This window comes from Dipteris shenzhenensis, chromosome 17 (genome assembly GCF_047967505.1).
Source record: "Dipteris shenzhenensis isolate YYH24624 ecotype China chromosome 17, Dip_SZ_1.0, whole genome shotgun sequence".
NCBI lineage: Eukaryota > Viridiplantae > Streptophyta > Polypodiopsida > Gleicheniales > Dipteridaceae > Dipteris > Dipteris shenzhenensis.
In genome coordinates this window covers 17,764,686-17,785,678 of record NC_141612.1, presented here as the reverse complement: position 1 = coordinate 17,785,678, position 20,993 = coordinate 17,764,686, and the positions used below count along the sequence as shown (strand labels likewise).

Here is a 20,993-nt window from a genome sequence, read left to right as displayed (position 1 = left end):
AGATGCTAAGTTACGTGAGAACTTCCAAGCAATGCTAATCTCTTTCATAATTCCAACCAGATTATACATTCCCTTTTGGGATAGGAATTCAATAAATAGTTTTTAAATTGAAAACATTTCAAGTAATGGGTTATCAAACAATGCATGAATGAAAAGGTTAGAGTTCTTTTCTATACTCATCAAAGTCTTTCTATTATGTGGTAGCATCGCGATACTTCTCAGGCGGACTTTACATACTTGCCATCCATCAATCCTTGTCATCATAAAGTAAATGTTGCACAGGGAGGTTCTTGATCTTTGTATCAGTATATGACATGGTCTTGCCACCTCTCAAGATCTTTGAAGGCTGTACCTGGGATTCGGGGCTATCCAAGTGCACTGAACTCTTTGAAGCGGGTTGCCATTCAATCATCTTGCTGGAATAATGGTCCCTTGGAATAAGAAGAAGAGAGCCCGTGTATATCTGATGTGCCATGCGGATCTTCCCCTTGCTCGGGATCCATATGCTCTGGAAGGTAACATCTCAGGGACCTTAGCATGAGTTCTCCATATGACATCACTCCTGGTGATGGTTGGGTGGTAGAGGGGCAAGAGGATTCTTGGCCAAGTTCTTAACGGCTAATAAAAACAACTCTCTCATGTAGTGGAACGTGAGAGAAGCCTTGCAGAATATGACCATATCACTAGCCTTCATAAATAAAAAAGTCACAACCATTAGTATCATCAATCTCATGATAGGTGGTATTATATCAAATGCACCAATAGATAAAAATACATAAGACTTGCCTTCATAAATAACAAGAAAGAATTGAAAGCATCTTACTGCAAGAAGAGTAAACGACAAGAGGGAGCGCCGAGTCGCACCACAACGTTCAGGCAGAGCACCGTAACTACAAACGAGCAGAGTTATGGAGACCTTACAGGTAGGTGCTCCATTGAGATTTGGGCTTAGGTATTGAGCTACGAAGCAGAGAACATGCATCCATGCTCCTTAACAGGATAAATAGGAGCGCGCAGGCCCTTGAGGAGAACTTAGAGCATTTTGTACTGGACGTTCGTTCAGGATAGCTTAGCAAGGTGAATTGCATATCCGCCTTCCACAAAAAGTTAGAATGGACGTTCCGTGGATGTAGAGGGAGGGCTGGAGCTTAGTCCATTGCGAGACGCTCCCCCAACAACGTAGCACTCGACCGTAGTTATTGTGATTGCACATACGCGGTATTGCTTATCAGCTTGCAGGTTGCTAACGCTAGTAGCATTGCGTGAATATTCACGTAGAGGAAAAGGCTGGTACTTCTCTATAGACCGAGTAGATGAAGTGAATATTGCATCGTGATAGCAAACGGATTAACCGAACGTATTTTCGGGACTGTGCTGGGTAGTCTATGGTCCAATTTTTTCTGTATACTGGCGCTTGTAACTGCGAGTGGAGCGATGGAGGGCTTGTCAGCCATGGAGCTCACTTTCCATTTTCTCGTCCACCTTTATGATGAAGAAGCACGTTAACAAGTGAGCCCAGAAACTTTGCATACGTGATCAACTCAGTGAAAGGACCGTGAGCCAGAGAGTTTACAATTCGGCAGGAACGATGGGGAGCCCAAGAGCGAGGGAACTCACGGTGCTCCGAACAGTAGACGCCCTAGCCAGATACCTCTTGATTATACAAGAAGGTCATGGCCAACCAGTAACATCTCTTCTCCATCAACGTACACGAGACTCGTGCATGGGAGGAGAATATGACTTCTGTTTTCATTCTGTTAAGAGTAGACCCGCCAAAAGAAGATGAATAGCTATGATGGTACGCAGTAGATCGTTGTAGGGTCGTTCCATGAGAGAGAAAAGTATCCTTGAAATAGTTGCGACCCTCAACATCGAACGCGAATCAGGAACACAATCATAATATGGCTGCACGATGAACTCAGTTCATACGAAACGTTCCACATGCTCACAAGCCTTGGACCTGAAAAGAAGTGGGATTCCAGAGAAGCTGGGAGACCCCACTCTAGGACTGTACAGACACATTAAAGCCCTCCCAGATAGCACAGTGCGTACTAGAGATAGGAGAAGAACAGTATATGAAACGGCTGGGATTTGATAACAGAATGGGGACCATTATAGTCCACCGTGTACACTAGCAATAGATTATTGCAAAAATGGATTGGGCGGGTCCCAATCTTTACCATTCGTTGCTTAATGAATTAGTTCGTTCGCTCCAATGTTATACTACCTCTAGAGATTATACTGTAGATACGAAGCGCTTTGCAACAATGAAGGTTACACTGAACTGTTGTACAATTACTGAGTTTCATTCTGGAGTTTGTGATAAACTGAGATGCTAACTAAGAAGATAATTACTCTTTCCATGATTAGCAGTAAAAGGAGTAACATGAGACAAGATGGAATATCCCCTCGGGACACTTATGTATGAAAAGTAAAATACGAAATATATAAAGTTGGGGAGGAGTATTCTGTCGACAAATCTAATTAGCTTTATGGCGAACTATGGTCGATTTGAGAAGTAATGGTTTGCAGTTATGGAATAAGCAGATTGTTGAGGACGTATTAAGGTGGTATGGACCTTTTACAGTGATGTTAATTTTTTTGTATGACACATTGTAATACTGAAATACATGCTAGATATGTGGATGTCCCATTCTGGATGAAGAGAGTTAAAGAAGCTCGAGAGACTATGGATTTTATCCCATGATCACGTATAGATGGATTTGTTAGAACATTACATAGGAGAACCACTCTTAATTATAACCTTTATTACCAAGAATGTTTACTACCATTTATTGACTATGTGTATTACCATTTACTGAATTATTTGTGGGCGTTCAAGTGCCATAGTATGAATTGTTGCATATAATGTTGGGTGACATGGATAACATTTGTGTGCTAGCATGGAGGCGTGCAGTCCCACATTATAAAGGTCCTTGTTCTAACTTGCCTTTTATGTGGATGGATGCAGGTGAGTTGGCACACTTCTCAACCAGATTTGCAGACCAATGTTTTTGATTCATTAGGGGAGAATTGAGGTCTCAAAAGGGCTTCCAATTAGTGTTTCCTAATTTCAAGGGATTAGAGAGTGATTTAAGGTGTACCAATGAGAGTGCTAGAAGGTGTGGGGCAATGGTATGTTGAGGTAGAGGGTGGGCAAGCCTACAGAGAGCCCCTATTGGTTGCTCCCCTTACACTAGGGACCACCCAAACCATCCCCCCCCCCTCTTGACCCATGTTTGACCCTCCTACCAGGTGCACCTCCCCCACATGAGCCCAAAACTACCTTCAATGGGATGGTAGGGCCCTTATGGCGAATTTTTCTTCTCCCCTCCCTCTTTCTAGGACCTCTGCCCCCCACTATTCTGGTCCAGCCTGCCAAATCACTCAGATTTGAACCAAATCCCATGCATTTTTCCTCTCCCCCCTCTTTCTCTACTCCCTCCTGCTCTGGCCTGCTTGCTACAGCTCCTCTCTCTCTCTCTCTCTCTCTCTCTCTCTCTCTCTCTCCCCTCTCCCTCTCCTGTGCCTCTGTTGGAGCTACTCTGTCCCTCTTCTTCTCCCTCTCCTGTGCCTTTGTTATTGTTGCACTGTCCCTCTCTTTCTCCCTCTCATGTGCCTTTGTTGCTACTGCTCTGTCCCTCTTCTTCTCCCTCTCCTGTGCCTCTATTGCTGCTGCTCTGTCCCTCTCCTTCTCCCTCTTTTGTGCCTTTGTTGGAGCTACATTGCCTTGTGTAGGAGTCCCATTCTTGCTGTTGCAACCTCCGCAAGCATGGTGAGGAGAAAGGCTACAAGACCACGCAATGTTGTGACCTCTTGTGTCTTTCACAACACCAGAAATGCATTGGATGAGTGGATCCCTTGCACCTACAGCTTAAATGACTGGATAGTGATGAAAGGATCAACCAAAGGTCTACATAAGCTTCCCAAGAGCAAGAGAGGTGACATCTTGCATGAGTGGAAGGGGCGCATCTTGAACTTCAAGTTTGGGAAGAAAGGATGGCTCGCAAAAGTGCAACATGTTTACATGGGAAAAGATATGTGGTTTCCTCCATCATTCAATCAATCTAGGATACCATCACACTGTGAGCCTTTCTATCTATGTACCTTTTTCACCTGTAAGTGTAATGAATCCATTTGGAAATTTTGTGTTTGGTTTCTAAGAGCTCTTATTCATGGTGGCAGATGTCTTCCCTTCGGACCTCGAGGAGTGGGAACCAGTTGAATCATTCATAGGCAAGTTCACTGCGATTCATGAGGATTTAGGTAAGCAAATGCATGCTGGGGAGAAGTTGGCCTCCTTGCGAATGAAGAATGTGTATTGGTATAACATTTGCAACATACATCACTCCAACGACATCATCAAGCTATGGCCGTCTACAAACCATTGCACCACCACAACTTCAAGACATGGATTGCAGCAATGTGGACTCGAGGACATTGAAATCGTACAAGGACAAGATTGCAAAGAATGTGGGCATGGCCATGAAGTTTACATTTAGATCCAAATGGGCAAGGTTATCTTGGTTTATGCCTCTACACATTTTTGCTTCTTTATTTCAGAATATACATATGCATAGAACAAAAACTATGTGGTCCTACAAGCATGTAGATGAAAATGCTCTTGTAGATTTGCTTGATGAATTGGGGAACCAGGTCAGGTGACCAAAAGGGTGATGTGTTTCAATGTCACGCATGTAAAGACAATGTGGTTATTAGATACCATTTGTCACGCCAAATGTTGTATTTAGCTTTTTAGTATAGGCGTTGGAAGAAAACAAATGGCCGGTGGCTTCCCTTAGACTCTAATGATAAAGACAATACGGGGGTAAGTTTGTCTATCGATGTTGAAGAGGGAGATGTCAAGTTCAATGTGAATGTCACATCGCAATGGACTCTAAGGGATGTGCAAGAACACCTATTGGTCATGGAGGATGGCATGTCAGAGTCCTTCTACTTTACCTTAAATGGTGGTAAGATCAGCCGACATGTGGAGAAGTGCATGCATAGTGCCAATTTCATTCCTTCTGCAACGTTGAAGATTGCTAACAATGTGTTTGACTAGTGCAGCATTTAATTTTGTTTGTCAAATCCTAGTTATTGCTTCAAAAGATGATGGACAATTAAATTAAAATGTTATTTCTTTTAATGTTTTCTCCTTTTAGTTCATGGTGGTAAATGTTCTTCAAAAAATTTGGGATTTTATGATTAATTTTAATTTTTGGGGTTTTGATATATATTAAGGAGTAAGAGCCCTTTTTACATCACATTCTCACTTTCACATTTAGAGAGCCATAGAAACTCCCATCCTTAGAAGTTACTCCCTGGATCAACTGCTATTTGCCATGGATTCAGCTAAAACTGCATTCCATGACTTCATCTCATGAACTGCATTTGCAGATCGTGAGGAAGAGCTATTTTTAGTGTTTGATAGGACTTTAGATGTCCTAGGCACATATATGGGATCCAAGGATGACTTCTCAGATCTCATCCTTTACATGTAAGATAATTTCTCAAATTTTGCCTATACACTTGACCACACTTCAAAGAGATGGGTTCCCATGGATTACATAAAGTATCTGTTCGTAGAGGAACCCAAGTTTGTAAAGCGCTTGGCCTGCTTTGTGACGACCTTACAGATGAAGGGTTTAGGACAGTTGAAGTTCCAGACATCCTAGACGCAGGGATCATAGGAAATACAGGCACCAAATTCCTTTCATGGGAGATGACATTTATCTTCCTTCTCCAAGAAGGAAATTTAGAGGAAGAAGCCACATCGTCTAGCACCCCCTCTATTAGAACTGCTGATCTAGTCATCCCTAGACTAGACTCGAACATCTACATGGAAGAAAGTCTTGATGATCCAATAGAGGAGATGGAAGCAGCTCAAGCATTGAGCCTACTTCAAGAGCCCCCAATAGAGCAAGATTCTGCATCGGAGATCGTCGACCCAGACTCAGAATTATGGTCCTTGTCCCCCCTCATCATCGATGGAGAAGAGTAGGTATTCCTCCATGACATAGAGATTCTTTTTGGACTACGAGAGGATGAGGCACTCGAAGTCCTATCGGGGTTTGATGTTGACACAAGTGTCAAAGATCCCAGGGTTTTAGGTACTGAAGACCAGACAATGGAAGACTTTCTCTTAACAATGCTAGTTTCAATGAGAGATGCAAACATGTCTATATATGATGCACAACCCTCTCATGCAGAAGCTTCCACCTCCAACACAGGTTAAGAGAAAGCGTCCACCTCCCAAATGGAACATCACACAGCACTTGGTTCCATCAACATTGCAAATGAGGAAGGGATAGAAGCCGATGACGCTGTAGTGGTAAGTTCGAACAATATTTTTTATTTTGATGTTCTTTCAGTATAATTTGTTTTGTCGGTCTTCTAATGTTTGTTGAATTATTCCAGGATGCGTTCGAGCTTGATGAATTCTCATCTCGACGGGGTAATGTTCGCAGCACATTTGGGCGAGATCATTCTTTGGCCCATTACCTTGGCAAAGTCACAGAGCATATCGTGGTCTTTCACGGCAAATTTTCTCCTTGAGGTCCTTCGGAGCTGCTGAAGTGCAAGGCATTGTCGTGCGCTATTGGATACTCCAACATTACTCGGAATGCCGACAAAGTCATTTTGGTACACCGCCTGGCTGCTATCAATGCCTTTGGATCGAACATTCATGGCAGGGCATTGACTGCAACGGCTATGTCTTTGGCAGTAGGAGAGGAGGATGTTAGTGCTGTTGCGGCTAGATTTATATCTAGGAATCTACTAGGGGATTCAAAGACCCCTATTCTCGATGTACTCGAACTAGCTCGAACTAGCTAACAGGAAAGATAGCCTGTGAGGCCTTTTGTATATATAAACATATATTTAAATGGATATTTCAATGGATACATGACTACATGTCTTTATTATTTGTTTCAAGTTATCATTGCTTGTCATGAATTCCATTGTATTTTGTTTAAGTTGTTGATGATATATTTTCTCCATCATTTTAATTATGTTAATTTAATAAATTTCTAGCTAATTTAGTATCATTTTCACCAATTCTGGGTATCAAGAGTTCATTTCTGTCAAATCCTGAAGGAATTTCACCGTCGTGTAGAAGGGAGAAGTGTCTGGCATGTCACCAGGACCCCAGAAAGCCCAAAACCCGCGACTCCAAAATACCCAAATTCACGCCGTGGTGGGTTTTGGGCTTTCTGGGGTCCTGGCGACGTGCCAGACACTTTTCCCTTCTGCGTGATGGTAAAATTCCTGCAAGATTTGACAAAATTCAAAACTTAACTTAAAATGATCATTTACTACAAGCATTGAAATGGAAAATATACAACAATGCGAGAGTGTAGAGAATGTCAATATATTTTATTTAAAAAAATTGACCCTTGGGCCTTAGATACAAGATAGTTACTTCAAGGGCAGGGGGTGGTCTAAGTGTTAAGAGTGGGCTACAAGAGAATCTAGGGCTTCAAACTTGGGTCACTCCATAGCTGCTTCGCCAGAGCCATGTCCTTGTCCATGACCATGACGCACTTTGCATGGATGGCACACAAGTTGGCATCCTCGAACAGAGCGGTGATCACTTGCTCTGCAGCCTCCTGGAGTGCCCCCATAGCTCCTGTGCTGAAGCACATGCCATTCTTGTATCCCTGTGCGATCTTTCCTACCACACATTGGAAGGGAGCACGTGGGATCAAGTTGTCGGTGGTCTTCTGATCTCCCTTAGGGCCCGCGCTCCTGGTTTTGATCGGTACGGCTTCCTGACTCTTGGTGGGGGCCTTACAGGTACCCGAACACCTTCCCACGGCCTCTTGTCTGCCTTAAACTTCTTCTGCTGCTCCTGTCTGCATTGGTCCTCCTCCGAGTCCTCCTCTCGTTGACGTCTGGAGCTTAGACATTCTTTGGGATGGGGCTTCCTCAGAGTCTGCTTTACCCCTCCTCATGGGCACCGGGGTCATCTTTGCCATGGGTTGTATCTCTAGGAGAGGGAAGATGGTGCTCTTCCTGGCAGTCTGTTGACCTTCAGGAAGCCTCTCTATATCTAGGAGGTTATCGAACACATTTTGTTCGATCGAGAGAGGGATCTCATGGGGAGGGGAAGGCCGAGGGGAAGGTTGAGGGGAAGGCTGAGGGTCAGGCTGAGGTTGAGGCTAAGGGGAAGCTGAGGGTCATGTTGAGGTTGAGGCTGAGGGGAAGGCTGGGGAGAAGGTTGAGGGGAAGGCTCATGCTCTTGGGGCTGGGGAGTGGGCTCACGAGACTTGTGAGGAGAAGAAGGCATAGGAGACTGGGGAGTGGGCTCACGAGACTTGGGGGAGTTGGGGGAGGGCTCACGAGAGTCGGGGGAGGTACAACCGGACCCGAATAGGTTTGTGTGCGTGGATCCATGGAGGTGGTGGAGCTAGAGGAAGGGTGGAGGCGGCATCCACCAGTGGGTCTACAGTGTTCTTCACTCTTGCCATTGAATAATGAGAGTTAGAGTTTTTTTAAACGTTTTATAAGGGCCCATCATGTTTTGACATCCCTTTTAATTACATTTAGGGTTTCATCGTGCCCCCTGCCCTTGCCCTAACCCCTCCACCCCCCCACCCTCGTCGCCCTCCCCCCCCCTTGCCCTCCCCTTACTTGCCCTACCCACACTCGTCGCCCTCTCCCATACCCCCATCCCCCCCTCCCTCCACCCTTGCTACCACTCCACCCCTCCCCTTGCCTCACCCCATGCCCCTCCCTTCTCTCCCCCCTCCTTCAACATGTCCCCACTTTCCCAACGTCGTGTGAGTACAAAAATTATGGTCAAAATAAGCAAGATATTAAAGAGAGTACACAAATTGTGGTCAAAATAAGCAATATATTTATTTCATATTTGTATACAATTACACCATAGCTTCTGTTGGTGGTTGGACCCATCTGCTCCCTTCTCTCACTCTAGCTTGCAACCAATGTGCGACTCCTTGACTCCCTATGGATGCTTTCCAAGCACTATGCCTTCTATTCTTTGATACAATTTGAACTACTTTTGCAAGTTCTGATGCCTTTTCCTTTTAGACTTCAAAGTCCTTCCTAGTAAACATCTAAAAAACCAGTCGAACATCTCATGCAATGCATTACTCTGAGTGACACCACCACCATGCCTTGAGTTCTTGAAGTAGGCTACCTTGGCTCTATAGTGTGACTTCTCTATGCCTTGTGTATTCCAAATTGACAAAGGACCCTAATTTTGTACAAACCATGGTCCGTGTGCATAGAGAATATGCTGTAAACAGGATGAGAATCAAATCAGCAACAAAAACTATTTATAAAGCAAGTGCTAAATATTACAATGGTGCCAAGATTACCATGTAATGCGTAATGTGCGACTCCCCCCATGCTTTCACCATTAATTTCATAAACTCTTTCACAACCATCCTGAACCTTTCATAATACATCTCATCGATTTGAACCTGGCGAAGCAATTTTATCAATGCATCTACCTTTGTCCATACTTTAGCTCTCAAAGTTGCTACTTGATGATGAGAAGCCTTATTGGTCGTGCATTCACACAATGCTTTCTAGTATTCCCAACCCAAACTACTTTGAGACAATGTATGTTTGTCTTTGTCGAGATTGTGGTTCGGATCTCCTTGCCTTCCCTCCACCCATGGACACTTTTGCAAGAAGATTCTATGTTGCCCAAGACATTTTCTTATCCTCCTTAAGTTTGACATGTCCTCCATGGAATCCCATCTCTGACAACAACTTCTCAGCTTCTGCAATGCATCGTGCGGATACTTCTTGCAGAATTAAATTCCAAGCATAAATAAGATGCAAATATAACAACTTATCAAGTACGCACAGTTCTGTGTGTAAAGTACATATGTGTACTCTCTCAAGTGGGATGGGCAAGATGGGATCCATGGATGATTTTTTCCAATTAGTTTCGTTAAGAAGAGAAACTTTTATATTGGTGTCAAAAGTTTGTATGCCTTGATAAAAATAAAGTTTTGAAAAATTCGCCAAGATTTGAAACTTTTATGGGAAAAAATGTAAAGTTTCGCCAGGATTTATAACTTTTTCTTTAAAATTCAAAAGAAAATAGATAAAATTGTAATATGTTCTATAGATATTGTGAAACTAAAAAAACTAGCTTGATAAACTTTCGTCGAGATTTTATATTAATATATAAGTATAGCTTTGATAAAAACATCCCTGATGGGATCCCACTTTGGATCCTTCTTGTCACAATTCGGAGCTTGTGTTTGGCGGCAAGATAGAATGCCATTCTCCCATTGTAAGCCAGCCTTTTGCTTACATTGTGAACACATGCAATAAAGGCATGTGTTCATTGCATTTGCCCCTGTATCACAACCATGCAAGCACTTGAGGTTTTCAAATCACCAACAAAATGCCATTCAACTTGAAAGGTTCCATGGCCATCGACTGTCAATGTTTTCCCTTCCTCTTGTCTTCAGATGGTCGATGGGATTCCTTTTCTACCTAGAACCCACTTCAATGTCTCATGGCACTCTTTCGGAGTCTCAAATGCTGCAAGCCACCATATATCTTTCTCTGATTGCACTGAGAAATCTTGCTCTACTTCTTCATCCCCTTGAACAAAGGCTAAGGCTTTATTCATAATGCAGATGTTGACTCTCTTTAACTTGTGTTCTTTCACCAATTGATCTTCATCCATTTTGATGACAAATATGAACTTTCCATTGCAATCTATACAACAAAAGAGAAAAATCGTTAGGATAAACATGATATAGGAAATGAACTAAGTAAAGTGCAATGCTATAATGAATTTCCTCTTACCATCTTCTCTCATGCCATAGAATTTGACCATTGCTTGTTGGAGTTTCTCAACATCTAAGTAGACATTGTTGAAAGCATTCATCTCAAAGGTTTGCAAGCCAAATTTCTTTTTACTCTTCCAAGTCGTTGTGCCCCTTACGCAATGGTACCCTCCAAGCATTCCTCTTGCACATTGGTTTATTTCTCGCCGTGCACATCTCACAGACCAAGGTGTGGGTAGGGGCACTGTAGACTTCTTATACTTTCCCAAAATAGCAGACTTGAAAAATGTTGAAAAACAGATGTGTAAGCTTCACGAATTACACCGGCAGTATCATAAGCTGTAAGCATCTCCTTTGCATCCACAATATCCTTGAAGTCCTTCATCACCTCCTTAGCAACTTGCACATGTAGGCGCTTGTGTCTTGGGTCCCTTAGTATCCCAATGACATCGCTTGACTTCAATAAACTAGCTAGAGCATATGAACAGTCAATATCATCCCCATCTGTTCTTCCCATCACATCTTCCATGAAGTTCCTAAAGAAGAACACAATAAAAACTTAGTCACAGACAGTGTAGCACAAAAGAGTGTAATCTCATTGGAACATTTGATAACCAACCTTGTAGCCCGAACTCTACTCTTTCTAGCACCACCAGTGGGTGCCAATGCATCCATGTTATGTAAGTACCTTCTTTTCCTCTCCTTCAATCCCAAAGGTGTTTCTTTCATCTTTTGCACTCATTCTTTTATCTTCTCTCGTTCCTTCTCTATGGCTCATCGTACTTGATTGTATATAGATATTTCCAAGCCTTTTTTGGACTCAGCTAGCTTACAGAGTGACTCTTCTAATTTATGTCGTTCCAAGTCCAATGCATTTTGCTCCAAGTCCAATGCTTTGGCTTTATCATAAAGATCTTGGTTCTCCCTTTGAAGATCCTGCATAGAGTTATGCATTGCAACAATGGTGCTATTTCCTAAATGTGCTAGCAGCTTGCATATTTAGGCTCCAACTCTAAGTGAACCTGGTACTTGTTGGAGACATCCTCGAATGGTGCCATGACTAAAGGAGTGTAGAGAAGGAGAAGGTGTGGAGATGCAGGCTTGAAGGAGCAACATGCAAGAAGAGAGAGGGTGAGGAGGAGGAGGCATGGGGGAGGGAGGACTAGTAGTTGAAGAGGAGGAAAGGGGGGTAGACCAGCAGGTGTGGAGGGTGAGGAGGAGTAGGCATGGAGGAGGAAGGAGGGAGGAGGGAGGAGCAGGAGGGAGGGGGGAGAAGGAACAACAGTGGAGGAGGAGGGAGGGGGAGGGCAGGAGGAGCAAGCATGGGGGAGGGAGGGAGGGGGAGGGCAGAAGGAGCAAGCATGGAGGAGGGAGGCAGGGAGGGGGAGGAGGAGGAAGGGGGAGGAGAAAGTGAGGAGGGGGAGGGGAGGAGAGGGGAGGGGGAGGAGGGAGGGAGGAAAGGGGAGGAGGAGGGAGGGGGAGGAGGGAGTGAGGAGGGGGAGTGAGGGAGGGGGAGGGAGGAGGGGGAGGGAGGGAGGGAGGAGAGAGGAGGGAGGGAAATCAAAATTTGAATTTTTGAATTTTGAATTTTTTGGTTCCCACCTAGGAGTAAGAGTTGTGTAAGAGGTGTAAGAGGTGGGTTCACTTGTGGGCTTAACCCACCTAGGTGAGGGGGGGTTACGACTTTTTGGGACCTACCTTGGCCCTTTCATTAGGACTAATCCATTTCTTAATCCATTCCTTATGAGGCGCTTTTGAGACCCCAATTCTTCCCTAATGATTACACTGGCACACTAAATATTACTGTGGCGAGATGGAAGAGAACCTATATATAACATATGATTTTGGTTATGCTTTTGCATAAATCCTTGGGATAATACTGAGAATTTTGAATGGTCATTGTTACATATGGATTTACCATACACTTGAGGGTTTTGGTAAAACTCAAAAATCCATAGCCATAGCCATTATTAGGCAATTTTTGTGGAGAACATCTATGTACTATGGTTCACATTTCCCCCAATTGATTGTTTCAGGGACTTGGTTAAAGAGAAATAGTGACGACAGGTTTGGGGGATTGATCGTGTCCCCTTTCCTTTCCTTTCCTTGATCTATCTATTTGCTTATGCCACTGAAACTCTGTATTCTACATGGATAATATTGTTGTACTTATCGGATCAGCACTTGGATCCTGCTATGATGGAATTTGAAAAAACTTGGAATACAAGGGATTTTGAAAGTATAATAAGACAAAAATGTGAGTATTGGAGGTATATAGGGTTACTTTGAAAGGACAAATTGGTTTTGACTGATTTAATATTCGAGGGCCCCTTAATAAAAAGGATTCTATAATTTTCATTCTTATTTGATTGAGTTATTTGGAAAGGTAGTAGAAGTATAGGATGAACACACACTAGCCTAACCATTGTGAGATAAGAAAAATCTCATGACTAATGGTTATGCTTGGCTTTGATAAGCAAGCCTCTTCATGGCACAAGGATCTGATCGCTCTCGGGTATGTTGATCCGTTGCGTGCCCAATCACTTGGGTGCCAAGCCATAATGACTGTGCTGAATAAAAGAGTACATGACAGAATTGTGGCCCTGGATATGCAAGAAATAAATGAACACCCTGAGTCTAATAAGTTACTAGTCATGCAACTTTCCATCAATCATTGGTGCATAATCCTAGCAATTGGAAAGGGAAATACAGTTAAAATTCTAGAAGTGATCAATCAGCTATCACTATCTTTGGACCAGTTGATGGAGGAAGACAATGTTGCTCTAGTGGAATTTGCTGAAAAGTCTCTCGATACTATGAGAAATCTCTTTATATATTCTTATCTCCCTTCCTAGCTAGGCTGTTGTCACTAGAGAATTTGGGGCTGAAATGCTTTTCTTTACCAGAAGGCTCCTCTTCTAGCATAACACATCATAGTTTGTGTGACCTTGAAGGGCTTTCAGAAGATGTCCAAGAAACAATATTTTTAGCTCAATTAATGTCTACAGCAGTCACTCCAAAAAAGAGTTCTACATGCACGTACACTAATCCTTTTTTTCCTCCATGGATTTTGGAAGCAAAACTGTTGGCTTATGATAACAAAGTTTGGGAACTCCACGACATGAATTTATTGGCACCATTTGCACTAGATATGTGGTTAGTTTTGGTTGACCTTGTTGAATCATCAAAAGCACTAAAAGTAGAAGCAAAAAGACAAGCACAAAGTTTCAATATTAGCATCACACATAATCATCCTCTTTCCAACTTTTGCCCAATGTCAGCTTTTGCTACGAGCAGGTGCCCTTCCCCCATGGGAGTGTTTGGGAGATGTAAGAGCCAAAAATCAGAGACAGAAAGGAGGACACCTAAGTACCTGAATGACAACTTTAATGTTGGTTGACCTTATATAAAATGCAAATGTTTAGAAGAAAAGATTGACTCCAGAGCACAGCCATTATGGTTTCATCATGGAATTTGGTAGATGCTATACAATTTACCAGCGTTCTTTCTGAATAGACCATTGAAAGATACTTTCAATTCTTTCTTGTTATTTATGAAGGCAAGTCTTATGTATTTTTATCTATTGGTACATTTGATATAATACCTATCATGAGATTGATGATACTAATGGTTGTGATTTTTTGATTTATGAAGGCTAGTGATATGGCCATATTCTGCAAGGATTCTCTCACATTCCACTACATGAGAGAGTTGTTTTTATTAGCTGTTATGAACTTGGAGAAGAATCCTCTTGCCCCACTGCTACCCAACCATCACTTGGAGTGATGTCATATGGAGAACTCATGCTAAGGTCCCTTGAGACGTTACCTTCCAAAGCATATGGATCTCGAGCAAGGGGAAGATCAATAGGGCACATTAGATATACAAGGGGCCAGGGGCGCTCTTCTTCTTATTCACCAGGGGACCATTATTCCAGCAAGATGATTGAATGGCAGCCCCCTTCAGAGAGTTGAATGCACCTGAATAGCCCGAAATCCCAGGTACGGCCTTCAAACATGTCATATAATGATATAAAGAGCAAGAACCTCCTTGTGCAACATTTACTTTATGATGACAAGGATTGATGGATGGCAAGTATGTAAAGTCCGCTTGAGAAGTATCGCGATGTTACCACATAATAGAAAAGCTAAAATGACTATAAAGAAGAACTCTAACCTTTTCATTCATGCATTGTTTAATAACCCTTTACTTGAAATGTTTTCAATTAAAAAACTATTTATTGAATTCCTATCCCTAAAGGGGATGTATGATCTGATTGGAATTATGAAAGAGATTAGCATTGCTTGGAAGTTCTCAGGTAACTTAGCATCTATACTTTGCAAACTTGGAATGGTATTCACGGATGGATCAAAGATTACATGTCAATGTGCCAAAGCCTTGGAAGAAGCCACGTGCTTGGGTGATGTTGTACATCCCAGCATTATTCGAGCTATAGATCTAGTCCCTGATGATAATCCAATGATACTATTTCTTTTCTGGAATGGAAATCATTTGGAAAGATGGATAACCTACCTCGAATATGACAGAAAGCGACCATCTCTGGTGTTTCATAGAGATGATGCGAAAATGCCTGCTAGAGCTCCACGGGTCCGTCAGCATGTATTTGATATTTTAAGTGCACTAGTTCGCACTATTCATTACATGCACCAACACAATGTCCTGCATAATGATTTGCATGCGCAAAACATTATTCTACACTTCTCGGAGTCATCCGAGGAAGTGTATATGGGCATTTGTGATTAAGGAATGATGACTTCGTGCAGCACTAGGAAGCACTATCCCCAGCATTACCCAGTGACAGTCTCTACACTGTGCGGAGTTCCATTGCAAGATTTTACCACATTGCTTCAGAGTGCCTATGCACCAATCCCCCACCTTTCGACGTTGCATAAGATGTGTACACTATGTCTCATCACATCTTGAAGATCATAGACATTTTTGCACCATTGACCAGTACTAGACCCGCAGAAGCTCTAATTGAGTGTCTACAAAGATTTGTGGTTCAGGGAAAGTTAGAACAATCGAACAAACATCCAAGAACTACTGATTTGTATGGGGTTTTTGATATTGCTCCTAGATGTGGCATACAGCTCAGTCCAAACCAAGGACTTAGACCAGCAAATGAGTGAGTCTTCCTTGGACAATTTGTAATATGAGTACCTATCATATCCTCCTATCCATCCCCTCATGTGTAACATACAACACTCTATATTGCATTTAACATAGGTACAATATCGTCTATCTCTTTGACTTATCACTGAGTAGCTCAAGCTCGTCTTCTTCTTTGTTGAATGCATCCTCGACAACTAATTATGTAGTCAATCATTGTCCAACAATTCTCATTATAGTGGCTTCGCTTGCTGCCCTAGCTGCAATATTAAATCCTTTCAACAATCGTAGATTCCCAAAGAAAAATACTAAATCTACATCTCTTGATGGCTTTAAATGATTGCGTCTCTTAGAATGAATAAAATTGTATGCACTTCAATTTTGCTCACATGCACCTGATGATGCAGCAACAGAGAGCACATGAGTTGCAACATGCTACAACTCGAATGTCTCTCCACCATATTCCTTCCACCAAGTAGGTACAATAGCCATCTTAATAGCATCAAATCTTTCACACCATGAATTGCCACTGATTAATGATTTTTAGCTGGCTTTGTTCCACACACATGACTTTCAACTTTGGTTTCATTCAATTCTTTAATTACCTTTACTTATAGTGTTTATGTTATGATTGTTTGTGGTGTACATTCAGGATGGTTGCCTTGCCGATGGTACATGTCCTTACCTCCAAACATCACCACCCGAAAGTTGGTAGGAAAGTGCATCAAGTCAACGTGCAATATCCATCTACTAGTCCCTTTTCCATGGGCCAGCTGTTGCTACAGTGGGAGCATGCATATGAGAGGTGTCCTTTTCTCCCCAAGTTGTTTCGAGGGCCCACATCTACTGGGACAGGCTATCTAATTTCATAGCAGGTGAAAGCAATATCCCAGAAAATCCCACAAACTTCAAGAAGGTGTCGAGCAAGCAGCAAAATCACACTTGTACAAGGGATGTGGATGCCTCGTGGTGGACCCACCGCATTATGTAAGTTTGGAATGGCTACTTGGATTTGAAGGCTTTCAATATTTTCTATTTTTTGAGAAACCTCTTGCCAATGCTTGCAGGTATTGGTGTTCATATGGACCTGAGGATAATAGGGCAACTCTCACACCTCCTCAAGTCTCCTTTACTCATGTACCACGTGAAGGCAGCCGCCCAACAAGTGGGACAGGCCTCTAGCCGATAAGGAATAAAAGTTTCTTTAAGCATGGCTATTGATGCCACTTTGTAATTAAATGGACTTTTTTATGTCCCCAAGTTTCCTTCATCACTTACATCCAAATGAACCATGCGGATGGCAAGGATGAGATTTGTCATGGGGTGCACTATGCATGTGATGGCGGTCGAAGCTCAGTGTTTTCTCCATGGCTATCAGCAGTCATGAAAGAGTGGATCTTCATTTAGCTTGCCAAGGGATGCATGCCACAATAGATCATGCATCTTCACATAGTTTGGTTTAGAGAAAGCAAGCTGAAAACCCCTCAGTCCTCCTAGGTGCTTGTCTTTGTATGATCGGGAATATGAAGACATTCATCCCTTTAGGTCTCTAGAATGAGTGCATGCCCTATCAACATCAGGATATGGTAGGTCCATTGCTTTGCATCCTCACTTTGGGTTGCAAGGCATGGCCATACCTTCACACTAGCCTGTCAAGCTATTTAAGCTTGCATGGTATCATGTGTCCATCTTCTATCTGCATATTTGTCTGCATATGCATTGGGATGTCAAGCTTCCTATTCAAGACATAAGGTCTCCATATGCATTGGTACTTGATATTGAAGCCATCAGGTCTCCATATGTATCCATCAACATATGTGTCTGTTTAGGTTGTCTTGACAACATGTGCACATGACATCATGTCTCCATCTTTCAACAATATACATCGCGACATCATGTCTAATTATGTCTACATATACAACATGTGTCCAGATGTCAAGATGCACATGCTTTACTATTGAAGACATTCGGCCTCCATTGGGACATGAAAGCTCATGAACCTAGCTAGCCCTTCCCAATCATACTTGCTATTCAAGACATCAGGTGTCAATATTCACTAGGACATGAAGATTTTAAAGCCACAAGGTCTCCATATGTCTCCATATGCATCATCACATTAAGCTATGTGCTCGTTTAGGGTGCATTGCCAACATTGGGACATGACTATCTGTCTCCATATTTCAGCATATGCATTGTGACATCATGTCTACATATACAGCATGTGTCCATTTGTACAACCATTCTCTGCTTTGCATCCCAAAATTGAGATATGCAAGACTCATATGGACGCTCACACTAGGAGGTGAAGGTCTTCAGGTATGATATCATGTCTCCATCTGTCTACACATGCATCGAGACATGAAGCTACTCAAGCCATCAAGTCTCCATATGCATTGGGACATCAAGCTTGCTATTCAAGACATCAAGTGTTAATATGCATTGGGACATGAAGATATTAAGGCTGCTAGGTCTCCATATGTCTTTTCCGCAGGCACACTGCAGAGACGATACATGTAGAGTTTCTCCTAGATGACCAGATTACACTTGTCCATTGGACCTTGTCATGAGGGAGCCTCAAGATATGTAGGGCTACTTCTAGAGATCTACAAGGCATGTAGGGCTACTTGTAGAGTTGCACTAGACTTGTAGGGCTGCTTCTAGATAGTAAGGGCAGTTTATGAAGACATGAAGTGGAGAAGTTAACTTGAAGACATGAACCAACTTCCAAATGCCATGAAGACTCTGCAGTTTTAAACAAAGTGTATTCCATGGGCACATTGCAGAGACAAGACATATAGAGCTATGATTGCTTCGAGATATGACTCATGAGCTGAAGACATGTGTCCATGAGACCATGGCATGAGGGCACCTAGAGACATGTATGGCTATTGTGAAGCTCTAGAAGACATGTAGGGATGCTTCCACCATTAGACCATGGCATGAGGGAAAGTGGAGACATGTAGGGTTACTTGTGGAGCTCTATGAGACATGTAGGCTGCCTTGTATAGATAGGCATGGCAACTCCTAAATGAATATGTCCACAATCAATAAGCAAAATTTACACCTAGTGTGCATGCAAGATGCAACGAAGGTACATAGCATACTTTAAAATACTATGAACAAAGGCTGAAATCTAAGACTTAGAAAAGCAACTGCCTATATAAACAAAAGGAAAGAAACACGATTGCAAGTACAAGAGAAAGGGATTGCATGGAGATTTTTACCTTGAGATTTGTTGGGAATGAGGGCCTTCGATAGGATGTTTATCGTAGCAACCATCGCATCCTAGCTCTTTTGCAATTCCATCCTCTCTTTTATGGACGACAGCAACACACCACTACCCCTAGAAACACAATCTGAGCATGCTTTTGAGGAGGTTCGGGGGGGTAGCAAGACATGAACAGTCGGTTTTGAGGGACCTACATGGACACAATGTGAGTACAAAAGCATTGGGGAACAATTGAAAAGAGCACACATTCATTTTGCACTATAATAGAAAAAACAAGAATACATACCTAGAGATGATAGATTCCCATCACTTATCTTTCGTTCATCAGGCTTTATTTTGGGTACCCTTCGCACAACTGGTGGCTTTACCATGGGCCATTCTTATTTGTAACACTCTATTCCAAGCTCTACAAAGCCGCTGATATAGGCTTTCTTCTCATTAGCTAGCAAGTGTGGAGACCAAGGAGGCTTACCCTCCCTAGATTTCTCGCACTGTGTGCAGGCCCTTTGTATCAGCCTCTGTCTTTGTTTCTTGATAGCCCATTTGGCTTGCTTGGAGTGTGTAACATCAGAGCGTACTCCATCTCGAAGTAGCTCATCTCCATAGTGAAGGCCCATCCTCTCCACCATTATGGGAATAGGGCCAAGCCCATGGGCAACTCTACGATGTTTATCCAGCAAGGTCTTTAGGGGGAATGGGGGTATACCGAAAGCACACTTGCCAATCTTGCAAAAAAGTGACATTGTTTGGGTCCTTTGATGCACTCCTCGAACTGCAAATTCTTGAACACTATTTACCATGCAAGAAATAGAACTAGGACATCTAACTACAATTGAATGCAAGGTCAATCGAAACCAGTTCCTCCCATAATTCGCAACAACACTAGTATGCGGGTTGGAAAATCTTACAGCTTGGTTGAAATTGGGCAAGCTCTATCTAGAATGCCAATAGAAACTTGGGACATTCATAAAGCCTATAAACTCATTCAAAATGCAAGACGAGCATGCTTCTAGTAAATGATAGGTCGTGGAATCCTGTTGGAGCCATCCAAGGCCATGCAAGGTATGATGATGAGGATCTCTTCCACAAGACTCTTCCACAACCGTCCTTTATTCTAGTGCAAGGTTGCTTCAAATAGCTGGATGCGGGCAAGAAAGAGCAAGCATAGTGCAGAACACTATGTTTGTAGTTTGCTACTCTATAGGAAATCCATCGCCAATTCGTAGATACGTAATGACATAATAATAGGAGATTGTTGTCATGAGGAGGGGATAAGATTTGATAAAATGTTGAGGGACTTTGCAATGGAGACGACGTGTATTGGGGACTCACCATGTCTTCCTGGTGCCCAAGCACCTAGCCGCCATTGTCAAAATCATTAGAAGCTTTCTCCTCTTCATTGACATCTCCCAAAACATCTTCCATGGAAACGTCCTCCATCGAAACATCTGCACGTGTAGCTTGCTTCTCTGTTTCATGAAGATCTCCCCCAATATTGGTGTTTGTCGCATTGGCCTCCCCTCCTGTGATGGAAACATTGGCATTGGCATTTACATGTCCTTCTAGGTTGGCTCCTACTCTTCCAGCATTGTTGTCCTGTAGGGCCATAGTAGCTATCTTGAGGAGGGCAGAAGTTGTAGCGTCAGAGTGCTCCATGAGATAATCACGGAGAGGCAAGGAAGGGAAACAAAAGTTTGATAAGCTGTCAGCATGCATGCATGCAATTTGCCACATGGCAGTGGTGTCGTGGTGGTGATGGGGCATGCTCCATGGTCAGTGACGGGGTGGGTTGGATGACGTGGAGCAATCGTACCACGTAGACACGCCGTATCTAGGAGACCACCTGTTGAAAA

The 20,993-nt window shown here is 42.8% G+C and overlaps 1 long non-coding RNA gene across 1 annotated transcript; it reads left to right on the top strand.

Annotated features, from left to right (window-relative positions):
* The first annotated feature begins 6,258 nt into the window (after positions 1 to 6,258).
* On the top strand, positions 6,259 to 6,689 carry LOC147891782 (uncharacterized). The gene is made up of 2 exons (XR_015542406.1): positions 6,259 to 6,334; positions 6,421 to 6,689. It is a non-coding gene; the product is annotated as an uncharacterized LOC147891782 (long non-coding RNA).
* Positions 6,690 to 20,993: the final 14,304 nt, after the last annotated feature.